Here is a 14,281-nt window from a genome sequence, read left to right as displayed (position 1 = left end):
AGTAAGAAACTAATGGCCTTGTCAAGGGCAAAAACGGAAAAATAGTCACAGAAGAGAAAGCGATAAAAGAAACCTAGGCCAACCATTTTGAAAGTTTCTCAAACCGTCCAGATCCGATTAGTCTCCTCACTATATCAGAGATTCCTTTGCTTAATCTTGAATTCGACACCGATACTCCTGTAGAAACTGAGATAGTTTCAGCGTTAAAGAAGCTGATGAACGGAAGAGCTCCAGAAGATGATAGATACTGATTTCTCAAAGTGGACAAAAGATTTAACCCCCATTGCTTTCGCCCAGAAAATATTTTTTGAACTTAATACAATTACATATTAAAACCACTAGCAAATTTTTGTTGTTGGGTCAAACTGAATGAGAAGGTAGCAAGTGGCGCTTTCCTTCCTCACCTGAATATTGCAATGGGTGAGAGATTGTATAATAATGTATCTATAATGTTTGCTGAGTTAAATGACATAATCATGGCATTAGACAACCTTATAAAAAAACAACCTTTGATTGCTAATTCAAATAGTATTATAGTTTATTCTGACTCTTTGTCAAACCATGAGTTGCTGTATTCAGCTCCTCAGTATAAGTTGGATGTTGACACTTATCACTGTCTTAGTATTATTGATAATCTTGCTTCAAGTGGTATGAGAACTTATCTTCAGTATGTTCCTAGCCACTCTGGTACATGTGGTAATCATCAGGCAGACGAAATAGCAAAAAATGCTATACATATTAACCAGCCGAGTGGGAGACCAATCCTCATTAAAGATATTTGCCGATGGAGACTATCAGATATTATGTTTAATAAGAATAATCCTAATCTTTCCCCCTTTCCCAACAAGGATATGGACTAAATTTTCTTGCATTCTCTTATCAGTTTCCTAATTCAAGTGGTTCAGTTCCCTTGTCCCCTCTTTTCAGGTTTTGTAATGTGTATAATGAAACAATTGACCACTGTCTATTTAAATGTAATACGCTGACGTCTGCACAGCATACCTTGCATTGTAAACTGTTAAAGTGCTTCAAACACCACAAAATCTCACTATCAGCCAAGAGTCTAGCCGACTACACCTGTACACAGAGTAAAGATCGAAATCTATCATCTTATAATCGAACTCCTTGAGTCAAAATATCTACTGAAAGATATCTGGGGATATCTAATAAATAAGAGGTAACCAAGCCAGTAGCTCTGTTCAACCCACAGAGTAAGCAAAACGAAAAGGGCTAAATCGTATCGACCGAAAAGCCCGCCTGCTCAAATAGAAGAAGATAGAATTTCCGCTGAAATGCTAAAAACGTCTGTTAGATCCTGTTTGAAAACCTGGATTCTACTGTTTAGCACGATAAGGGTCGCCGAAGTTGTCCCAAAACAGTGGATACGCATTACACTTGTGAAACTATTCAAAAAAGGTGATGTCATGCCCTGAGACAACTTGCAAGGTATCAGTTTGCTTTCTATTCCGGGAAAGCTTTTTGCCCTTATAATTCTGCCTCGTAATCAGCCAATGATCGACAAGCATATAAGGGATGAACAACACGGTTTTCTGTGTTCTTACGAAGTAATGTGTTCTTATAAAGATTAAATTTTGATTGGACACCTTCGGAGAAAAGAAGGGTCTATGAGGGGAACTAGCTACCCTTCAATCTTTCTGGAGTAAAGCAAGGATGTGTCCTGTCCTCTTTTCTCACCATACTGGTATAGATTACGTCCTCTGCAGATACAAAAACTACGGAATCCACATCAGAAACGAAAAGAGGATTGCGGATATAGACTTTGTAGATGACTTTAGTTACCTTGAATCAGACAAGCAGAAACTTTAACAGTTTTTGGGTGTTCTGAGAGAAAATGCACTTCGGTTTGGCGTCAAGAAAAATGCATCAAAAACTAAAAGTATAGCTGTCACGGGATCCCCCTCAACGTAAAGTGCGGCAACAAGGATGTAGGACAGGTTGTTCAGTTTAAATATCTGGGAAGGACAGTAGAGAATACAGGGGCAATAGACAAAGAGATCCATTCTCGAAATGGACAGGCTAGTGGGTCGTTTACCTGGCTGAAACAGATTTGGCACTCACAAAAGTTCTCAAACAGGCTAAAACTTGAGTCTTCTACAGTAATATCCTCCAGTTATAATGTATGGAAGCGAATGCTGGAAGAGTCTCCAAGCCTTTGAGAATAATTGTCTCCGAAGAATCCTCAACATAAACTAGACACAACACATCTCAAACCAGACAATACATCAAATTACTGGGCAACCTCTAGTCATCAACATGATCATATGAAAGACGACTGAACACCAAAGTCCATCCTCTAGTAGTAACCAACGGGATCGCAGCGAAGGGGAAAACCAAAGAACACACTACGCCAAACATACCAGAGGGACCTTTTCAACGCGAATACGTCTATACAACCCCATTCTATAGACGTTATGGCAGCAGCCCATTTGAGGGACGGCAGGAGTCTCTTCATCGATGCCCTGGGTGGCTCCGGAGGCACTAGAGGATCTAAGGTCGAAGGTAAGGTAATATTTAATTTGTGGTGCTAAAATTTTAATATACGTGATTTATTTAAATATTATTTGTGCTTTTTTATCAAATTGATTTGTTTGTGGGTTAGTCAATTTACATTAACAAATAGCACTGATATTAGCAGGCCATATAAAGCCGAAATTAAATTCACAGGCAGCACAATAGTTCTCGCTAAATAAAGACACAGGATAAGTCAAAGAATTGCCTCAAATTGAGTAACATTATATAGTGGCATATTCCCTACATTTCAATAGCCACCGTAGTTCAAATTTGAAAGTATTTGAAAAAGTTAAAATTAAAATTATTAACTTACCGTTGGTCATTGTTTGACAAAGAATATCCAAAATATCTAATCAATTCTTAGCATCATTGCGGCAGATACCTTAAATTAATTAAAAATTGAAGGGATGTCAATTGGAAGGAAAAATTGACTCATAGAGTTTGAAAAATGCTTTTCCCTTATTATTTTTCTTTAAAAGAAAGAATTCTATAAAAATTACACAAAAGCTGTTCTTGTGTAAATTAGGGTATGGGGTATACGTTTCTGGAAGGGGGTTTCCACTGAATATCGTTAATATGTCAATAATTTCTTTCACAAGCAAAGCAGGTCTCCTTGTACTGCAAGACAAAACTGAAAGAAAATAGAAAAATAGAATGGGTTGGTACCGTTTTTACATGCACGAAAAATTTGTAAATTCTGAGAAAAATATACATATTTTTTGTAAAGTCACTTTATCTTATCCTCAGCAGACATTGCATACAGTATGCTGATGCAGGTATAAATGTCCCGCTAGTAGCTTTGTGTGAAATGCGGCTAATGACAATAATAATCCTCTGTACAATTATGTCAATTGTTTTTTGGGAGCTTGTTAAAAGAAATATTTATAAAAGCAAAATAAGTCTTATTTTCTGTTTCAAAGATTTTTTTTTCATGTAGGAAATTCAATTCACTGTAGGCCTACCTTCTTATTATTCAATAATTCTATTTCTGTCCAATTTACAGATATTAGAAATGTGTTTGAAATGAACAGTTCTATTTAAAGTGTAATGGATCCCTATTTTTCTCGTTTTCCTTATGTTAAAAAAGAGCATGGATTAATTAAAAAAATTATGTGCTCAAAGTAAACAGCAAATTTTACACTTAAAATGAGCAACAGTTTTAAAGCTACTTAATAAAATATAGGATTTTCCTAATTATTGGGGTGCAACTGCCCTCTCTTCCCCCCCCCCCTGAAAGACACCACTGCATAAGAGACATCCATAAAGCACAAGAGTAATATTAATGCCTACAGTCTACAGACTTATTTTCAATTTGACAGCGAACAAAGCAAAAAGGCTCAGTTTTCTGGACTAAAATCCAATTTTACCACTAATTGTCTTTCCTCTAAAAACGACTAACGTTATAAAAGAAAACAAATATCACAAAAACTATTTATTTACTCTTTTTCTTGCACGAGAATTTTCAGTGTGCAACTTGGTTGCACAACTAAACTTAACATCCAGATGCCATAAAATAATAGCTGAGAACAATTAACACAATGAAACTTGAAATAAAAAGCAGACACAAAACAATAACAAAGTTGAAAGTTTTCAGTATTTTTTTTGTTCATTATCAACTATATCTTTTTTGTCCAATTTAAACCCTATGCTGAAATTAAGCGCTCTGCTTACCGCATTTATCAAGAAGAGCTAAAGGGATAACCACACCGAAACAGAGTAAGTTACTGAGGCAATGTTTTTTTGAGTGCATAAGAGCTTATACTGTATTAGCTTTCAAACGGCTTGGTTTGCTTCTTTTATTTTATTCAGGGTACAATAATGATGCTCTGTACACACTGAAGCGAGTCAGAGTACATGAGATAAGCATAAGCTTAAATTGGCCCTTCTTCTTCTTCTATTTCACAGCAGGCAAGCTTTTCAGTTGATACTATTTAGCCCTTTTCCTTTTGCTTCACTCTGTGGGCTACAGAGCTACTGGCTTGGTTGTCTCTTATTTATTAGATATTCACAAATATCTTTCAGTAGATCTTTCGACTCAAGGAGTTCGACACCCACAAACATTCATCCGTGTCATGTTCTCCTTCTTAGGCAAACAGCGCGAACTCACATCATTCAGGACCGTTACAGCTTCAAAATTGGTTGAGTGAGTTCTTGGCGGTCCTAACGTATTATCTCTGTAGCGTCAATTTTTGTTATTTTTTCTACTGAAGGGAAACAATTTTAGCCCCTTTGACTTTAATGAGGCTTTTCGAAAAACATGGGAGGAGACTCAAACTCTGAATTTAAGAGTTTGATGATTATTTTGCAAAGTATATGCAGCTCTTCATATTCTCTATTCAAATTTTTTAATATTTTCATTTTCTGGGCTTCAATTTCACATTCTTTCACATCAATGATTTTAAACTTTTGTAATAGAGGAAAAGGTGGCGTGCTTTAATTGCTTTGGTAACTTGTCTTTTATGGGTCCAAAGGCTCTAAATATTTGAGGGTTGATTTATCCAGTCGTATTCTAGCACAGATTGGATTCGCAAGCTCAATTGGATTTTAAAGGCATATTTCCCGAATGACTTGAAACCAATGCCGCTTTGCCTTTCTCATGTGTAAGTTAAACAAAGTATTTTCCACTTAGTAGCTAAATGCTTTATTGATAGTTTTTGATTGGTAGAATTTAAATAAAATTAGCAAGCAGCTACAATGTTCAAAATCAAAGCTTAAAAATGCAACAAAACGAGCTGAATTTTGTAAAAGGCATAATATAGAGGACTTTGAGTAAGATTAATTGCGCTAGGAAAAAGCTACATGCGGAAGATTTGGTTGACTAAAGTAGAATTAAAACTCACACAAAAAACACGACATGAACAGAAAAATAAAAAGGCAAGTTTTAAGCACAGAAAACGTAGGCTATTTCAGTATTAAATTTAAAAGAGTTTCATGAATGGAAACATAATACAGTTCTCCAAACTCTGATTCAACGAAGAAAAAATCTGTTGTGTCTAATTTTCCAGAAATATTTGGAGACAGGAAAAGGTGTTATTTAAAACCTAGAACTTCCTCTCCCTCTTTGCAGCCTTATCTATTGTTTAGCTGATTTTCAGTAAAAAAAAAAAACAACAGGAACTGGCTTATTATTTGTTAATTAATTCAAATGGAAAAAATTTTTCCACAAACGAAGTTTCTCAAAGAAAAGTAAAGAGCTTCATTGAACCAAGGATTGTAGCGCAATATCAATGTCTAAGTAAAGAGTGATGTGGGCACATTGTATTATTCTTTGTTTGTTTAGGCACTTCGTATCGAAGGAGTTGTCGTAGAAACTTCAAAAAGGGCTCATTCGATTGGAAATTGAAAGGGCTAGTGGCCTTTTTAATTGTCGAAAGTAATTAGAGGGCAAATAACACCCCTTCCACGACCATCATTTCTCCAAAAACATCCAATCAAAATATAGAGATAGTCGTTTTGTTTATCGTAGTTGAAAAGTCCGAAAATCATTTCTTTGAGTATGACCCCCCAACATCCCTCAGGGCAAGGGTTGTAAGTTGTGTCCTGGGGGGACTATAAAGTTTTAATAAAAAGGATGGCTGTATAACTTTGGACTGGGCTCATTGGAATAGTAATGAAAAATTCTAGGGCCCTTTTAACATTCAAAGTAACCGGAGGTAATACACCCTTTTTTGTTTTAGACCAAGGCCACCCTTTTGTTTTAGACGCCCTTTTTTTGTTTTAGACTGCTTCGTATAGAAGCAGTTGTGGGAGAAACTTCAAAAGAGAATCGTTCGATTGGAAATTGCAACTTCTAGTGCTTTTTTTACAGTTGAAAGTGATTAAAGGGCAACCAGCCCCCCTACTTCTATCATTTCCCCTAATACATTCAATGCAAAGCTTGAGATTGCCCTTCTCTTCAGCGTAGTTCAAAGGTCAAGTAGTTGTGTCTTTGTAGATGTCAACCCACCACAGCCCTCAGGGAAAGGTTTTAAAGTTATGCCCCAGGGGCATATAACGTTTTTATGCAAAAGATGGTCACATAAACTTCGATGGGGTCTCATTGGATCGGAAATGTAAAGTTCTAGTGCTCTTTTTGAGAATCAATGTGTCAGAGATCAACTAGCCCCCACCCTTACGGTTTTTTCCCCCAAATGTATCCGATAGAATTTTTGAGATAGACGTTTGTTCAAAACCAGTCTAAAGATAACATAACTAGGCACATGGGTTTGCCATAACCCCCGAGAGTATTGGAGCAAGGACTGTAAGTTGTGCCTTGGGGGTATATATTCTTTTTATGGAAGGGGTGGTTGTGTGAACTTTAGAGGAGGCTTATTTGAGTGGAAATTTACAAATTCGATTTTTATTTTAAGTGGCAAAAGAACTGGAGAGCAACTAGCCCCCCTCCTAGCAACTAGGATGGGGCTCATATGATTGGAATTCAGAAGATCAAGTGAGCTTTTTCACAAGCAGCGCAAAAGTGCTGCTTAAGTGAAGAGCAATGTGGGCACAATATCTTATATATTTTTTGTTTAGACAAGCACTTCGTATCGAAGGAGTTGTAATAGAAACTTCAAAAAGGGCTCATTCGATTTGAAATTGAAAAGGGCTAGTGCCCTTTTTCATAGTCGAAAATGATTGGAGGGCAAATAACACCCCTCCCCAGCCCACAATTTCCCCAAACACATTCAATCAAAATTTGAGATAGCCATTTTGTTCAATGTAGTGGAAAGATCCGGAAATTATGTTTTTGAGGATAGTAGTAGGGACCCTTGCTATACATAACGTACACCCTTATTTGGGAGACAATTGGACTCCGACCAGAACATCATATATTATACTGTGACATTAGATCTACTCATGTTCAAAATAGCCCGTGACGCTGGGCGGACATTAAATTGTTTTTCAGGAATTTGACCAACATACAGGTGTGTTAGAATTATGTAAATTTTGTCACATGGTTCTTGCATGCACATGGATATCACGATAAATTCAAATGACCATAATTATTTGAATTTCAGAAGAAGGAAAGGGTTACAATTTTCATAGCATACCAATGAAAGGCAAATTTGAGGAAATGGTGACTCCCTTAAGAGATACATATTTTTTATTTGGGTTGGATGAAATCGATTTTACATTTTTATAGAAAATCTGCATTAAGTGAATTTAACGTGGAAATTTTAAATGTGTAAGTGTGTCACTATAATACACAAGTAAAAAGTGAGGAGTGTAAAATATTGTTTAGTATTGGGAATATGCAGAAAGTTAAAACTAATAAAGTCGTATATATTTTAGGCAATGATAAGGCAGCCCTTCGACATCCATATCTCAACCACAAAAGAGCTCAACCACCAAGGACCCCAATATCAAAGTGACTCCATACCCCTCCCCCAGCTTTTTCGCCCTCCCCCATTTTTTAACCTTTTTTTGTTTAATTTTTTTGTGAACTTTTATTTATTATTTTTATATTTTTTAACATAGAAATTTTTCAGATTTTTTTAAATGTCTTAAAATAACATGAAATACACTTAAAAGAATAAAATTCACATTTAATATTTTCGAAATACAAAATGAAAACGATTTAGATATGTTAGTCGTGATTTTTACTATTAGAAAAATAATATTTTTAGTAAAAACTTTTATTTACTTGAAATTTTTTGGACGGAAAATTTTTCAACTTTTTTATTTTATTTTTATTTAATTTTATTTTTTACTATTAGAAAAATAATGTTCATAGTATCACTTTTTGTTTTATTACTGTAGATTTTTATTAGTATCAAAAGAATATTACAACATTTGAGAGACTCAAGAAACCATTCAAATGTTTCAGAATCTATGCTCTTGCAGTTAACATGTAACTAAAATCTTCAATTATCAATTAATACAGATACTTTTTAGCATCAAAACGATTTTACAATACTTCATAGACTCAAGAAACTATTCAAATGTTTCAGAATCTATACTTTTGCAGTTTGCATGTAACTAAAATCTTTCATTATCAATTACTACAGATATTTTTTAGCATCAAAAGGATTTTACAACATTTCAGAGAATCAAGAAACTATTCAAATGTTTCGCAATCTATGATTTTACTGTTTGCAAGTAACTAGAATCTTCCATTATCAATTAATACAAATATTTTTAGCATCAAAAAGACCTTACAACATTTTACGGAATCGAGCAACTATTCAAATGTTTCAGAATCTATGCTTTTGCAGTTGGCATGTAACTAAAATCTTGTATTATCAATTATTAATACAGAGTTTTCTTAGCATCAAAAGGATTTTACAAAATTTCAGTGAATTAAAAACTATTCAAATGTTTCAGAATCTCTTCAATCATCAATTAATACAGTTATTTTTTAGCATCAAAAGGATTTTATAACATTTCACAGAATCAAAAAACTATTCAGATGCTTCAGAATCTATGCTTTTACAGTTTGCATGTAACTAAAATCTTCTACTATCAATTAATACAGATATTTTTTAGCCTTAAAAGGATTTTACAACATTTCACAAAATCAAGAAACTATTCAAATGTTTCATACTCTGTGCTTTTACAGTTTGTATGTAACTAAAATCTTCCTTTATCAATTACTAATACATATATTTTTTTAGCCTTAAAAGGATTTTACAACATTTCACAGAGTCAAGAAACTATTCAAATATTTCAGAATCTATGCTTTTTAAGTTTGCATGTAACTAAAATCTTCCATTATCAATTATTAATACAAATATTTTGTTTAGCATCAAATGGATTTTACAAAGTTTCACAGAATCAAGAAATAATTCAAATGTTTCAGAATCCATGCTTTTGCAGTCTGCAGCTAACTAAAATCTTCAATTATCCATTAATACAGGTATTTTTTTAAGCATCAAAAGGATTTTTACAAAATGTCACAAAATCAAGAAACTATTCAAATGTTTCCGAATCTATGCTTTTGCAGTTTGCAGGTAAATAAATTTTCAATTATCAATTAATACAGATATTCTTTAGCATCAAAAGAATTTTACAAAATTTTAAAGAATCAAGAAACTATTCAAATGTTTCAGAATCCATGCTTTTGCAGTTTGCATGTGAATAAAATCTTCCATGATCAATTTATACGGGTATTTTTTAGCATCAAAAGGATTTTACTACAATTCACAAAATCAAAAAACTATTCGAAGGTTTCAGAATTTATGGTTTTACAGTTTGCATATAACTAAAATATTTCATTATCAATTAATAGAGGTATTTTATTTATCATGAAAAGGATTTTACAACATTTCACAGAATCAAGAAACTATTCAAATGTTAAGCAATCTATGCTTTTGCAGTATGCATGTAACTGAAATTTTCCATTATCAATTAATGCAAATATTTTTTAGCATCAAAAGAATTTTACAATTTTTCACAGAATCAAGAAACTATTTAAAAGTTTCAGAATCTATGCTTTTGCAGTTTGCATGTAACTAAAATCTTCCATAATCAATTTATACGGGTATTTTTTAGCATCAGAAGGATTTTATCACAATTAACAAAATCAAGAAACTATTCAAAGGTTTCAGAATCTTTACTTTTGCAGTTTGCATGTAAATAGAATCATCCATTACTAATAAATACTGGCATTTTTTAGCATCAAAAGGATTTTATAACATTTCACAGGATGAAGAAACTCTTCAAATGTTTCAATATCTATGCTTTTGCATTTTGCATTTTACAAAAATTTTCCATTATCAATCAAGACGGATATTTTTTAGCATCAAAAGTATTTTACAACAATTCAAAAAATCAAGACACTATTCAAATGTTTCAGAATCTATGCTTTTACAATTTACATGTAACTAAAAGTGTCAATTATCAATTAATACAGGTATTTTTTAGCATCAAAAGTATTTTACAACATTTCACAGAATCAACAAACTATTAAAATTTTTCAGAATCTATGCTTTTGCAGTTTCCATGTAACTAAAATCTGCAATTATCAATAAATATAAGTATTTTTTAAAGCACCAAAATGATTTTACAACCTTTTACAGAATCAAAAACTATTCGAATGTTTCAGAATCTATGCTTTTCAAGTTTGAATGTAACTATAATCATCCATTACCAATTAATAAAGGTATTCCTTAGCATCAAAAGGATTTTACAACATTTCATAGAATCAAGAAACTATTTAAATGTTTCAGAATCCATGGTTTTGCAGTTTGCTTGTAAACAAGATCTTCCATTATCAATTAATACAGCTATTTACTTAAGCATCAAAAGGATTTTACAACATTTTAAAGAATCGAGAAACTATTAAAACTTTTCAGAATCTATGTTTTTGCAGTTTTACTGTAACTAAAATCTTCAATTATCAATAAGTACAAGTATTTTTTAAGAACCAAAAGGATTTTAAAACCTTTTACAGAATCAAGAAACTATTCAAATGTTTCAGAATCTAAACTTTTTCAGTTTGAATGTACCTAAAATCTTCCATTATATATTAATAAAGGTATTCTTTAGCATCAAAAGGATTTTACAACATTTCAAAGAATCGAGAAACTATTAAAACTTTTCAGAATCTATGTTTTTGCAGTTTTACTGTAACTAAAATCTTCAATTATCAATAGGTACAAGTAAATTTAGGCACCAAAAGGATTTTAAAACCTTTTACAGAATAAAGAAACTATTCAAATGTTTCAGAATCTAAGCTTTTTCAGTTTGAATGTAACTAAAATCTTCCATTATATATTAATAAAGGTATTTTTTTAGCATCAAAAGGATTTTACTAGATTTCATAGAATCCAGAAACTATTCAAATGTTTCAGAATCCATTATTTTGCAGTTTGCTTGTAAATAAGATCTTCCATTATCAATTAATACGGGTATTTACTTAAGCATCAAAAGGATTTTACAACATTTTAAAGAATCAAGAAACTATTAAAACTTTTCAGAATCTATGTTTTTGAAGTTTTACTGTAACTAAAATCTTCAATTATCAATAAGTACAAGTATTTTTTAAGCACCAAAAGGATTTTAAAACCTTTTACAGAATCAAGAAACTATTCAAATGTTTCAGAATCTAAACTTTTTCAGTTTGAATGTACCTAAAATCTTCCATTATATATTAATAAAGGTATTCTTTAGCATCAAAAGGATTTTACAACATTTCACAGAATCAAAAATTTATTAAAATGTTTCAGAATCTAAGCTTTTTCAGTTTGAATGTAACTAAAATCTTCCATTATATATTAATAAAGGTATTTTTTTTAGCATCAAAAGGATTTTACAACATTTCACAGAATCAAAAATCTATTAAAATGTTTCAGAATCTATGGTTTTGCAGTTTGCTTGTAATTAAGATATTCTATTATCAATTAATACAGGTATTTATTTAACCATCAAAAGCATTTTATGACATTTCAAAGATCATATTACTAAGCATTTTATGACATTTCAAAGATCATAAGATAAAAAGTATCATATTACTAAGTAATTTGCTACCTAAAGAGACCAGACTAATCCCTTGATAATTACCACACTCACTTTTATCACCTTTCTAATAAAGTGGCTTAATTAAGGTTTTCCTAAAATCATTAGGTACTTCCCCTTTTCCCCCTTTTTATAATTTTGCAATTTCCATGTAACTAAAATGTTCAATTATCAATTAATAAAGGTATTTTTTAAGCATTAAAGGGATTTTTACAAAATTTCACAGAACCAAGAAACTATATATCTTGGGATTAATACCCAATTTGAACTACTTGAGTTTACGGATCGATTCATCAAAATCCAGCTCCAGGATGATAAGGAGAAATTCTGTATCCTTCAGGGAAACAAGTAATTGCGTGAAAACCCGTTCAGAAGAGTAGCCGGAAGTGAATCTCTCTATATCTATATAACAGACGATAGGACAAAAGGTGTTCGTGACATTCGTAATTCCCTGAAAATCAAACAGAAAGAATTGAGAGAAAAGGGAATTAGTGCTTGGATCCCCCCCAATCGTCCCACCTGTATTATGCTTGATTGAGAATGAGCAAAATCAGTTTTAACTTTCAACAGGAGTGAATCAGTGTCCCCGTAATAAACCAGAACTTGTCCGTCCCACGGCTATTGGAGCTTATACATATTGTAATACAACTCCAACATGAGTTTCTTTGAAATTACCAAAAAGGCACTGCCAGTGGCAGTGTTTTTATTTAATACTACGTTTCTTTTTTCTATGATAAAGGACCATATTGGAGTTTATGATCGTGATCGATGTGAAGTTCAGATCTGCAATAATTCGGACAAATTTTTTTGGGTCGGTTATGAAGTCACAACGAGTCCTTTTGCGCACAGTCTCGTACATTTTACGAAAAACCGAATTCAAAATGAGTTTAAAATTTCGTTTTCGACCTTTGCTTTTCCTTCTGACTGTTTCTTGACAAAGGTGTCAACAAACGTCTTCATGTAAGGCTTTTGATAAAATTGGAGGGATCTATCAATCTTTGTGACATTGAAACCGTTGCCCAGCACGCACCGCAAGAACATGGTGTGCAACAATATTCTGTTTCGGTTTAAGGTCGGCAATAAGCTTTTGTTTTGAAAGTGCCCAGTGCATACCCATATTCTCTACCAAAGATAAATTGTAGTGATTCAAAGAGTCCCTAGGCACCGGTCTATTTATGCACGGGATAACAATGTCCTTTGCTAAGTCATGACATTCCAGAGGTATTTCTCCATCAATTTTGAAAAACCATCCTTTTGGTCCATTCTATTCAACAGTGGGAATGTTGGGGAAATCTGGACATTCAAAACAACAAAGACAGGCATTGAGATTAGCTAACAGCCGCCAAGACACACAAGCAAAGGAAGTGAGAGAGACAAAAACACATACAAACATATAGATTCAGATATAAAAACCGACAAAAACAGGCAGTGAGATAAGCAAACACCTGCCGAGACACATTGCCAAAGAGAGTGAAAGAGAAGAAAACAAATACGACTATATAGATTCAGACATACAAACCGACAAAGACAGGCACTGGGATAAGCAAACACCCGCCCATACATATCCTTTCATACTAGTAATAAAAAATTCTAGGGCCCTTTTAACATTCAAAGTAACCGGAGGTAATACACCCTTTTTGTTTTAGACCAAGGCCACCCTTTTGTTTTAGACGCCCTTTTTTTGTTTTAGACTGCTTCGTATAGAAGCAGTTGTGGGAGAAACTTCAAAAGAGAATCATTCGATTGGAAATTGCAACTTCTAGTGCTTTTTTTACAGTTGAAAGTGATTAAAGGGCAACCAGCCCCCCTACTTCTGCCATTTCCCCTAATACATCCAATGCAAAGCTTGAGACTGCCCTTCTCTTCAGCGTAGTTCAAAGGTCAAGTAGTTGTGTCTTTGTAGATGTCAACCCACCACGGCCCTCAGGGAAAGGTTTTAAAGTTATGCCCCAGGGGCATATAACGTTTTTATGCAAAAGATGGTCGCATAAACTTCGGTGGGGTCTCATTGGATCGGAAATGTAAAGTTCTAGTGCTCTTTTTGAGAGTCAAAGTGTCAGAGATCAACTAGCCCCCACCTTTACGGTCTTTTTTCCCCAAATCTATCCGATAGAATTTTTGAGATAGCCATTTGTTCAAAAACAGTCTAAAGATAACATAACTAGGCACATGGGTTTGCCATAACCCCCGAGAGTATTGGAGCAAGGACTGTAATTTGTGCCTCGGGGGCATATATTCTTTTTATGGAAGGGGTGGTTGTGTGAACTTTAGAGGAGGCTTATTTGAATGGAAATTTACAAGTTCGATTTTTCTT

This window comes from Artemia sp. Qi Xiang Cuo, chromosome 11 (genome assembly GCF_049724085.1).
Source record: "Artemia sp. Qi Xiang Cuo chromosome 11, ASM4972408v1, whole genome shotgun sequence".
NCBI lineage: Eukaryota > Metazoa > Arthropoda > Branchiopoda > Anostraca > Artemiidae > Artemia > Artemia sp. Qi Xiang Cuo.
Note: the sequence above shows the minus strand (reverse complement) of the source record.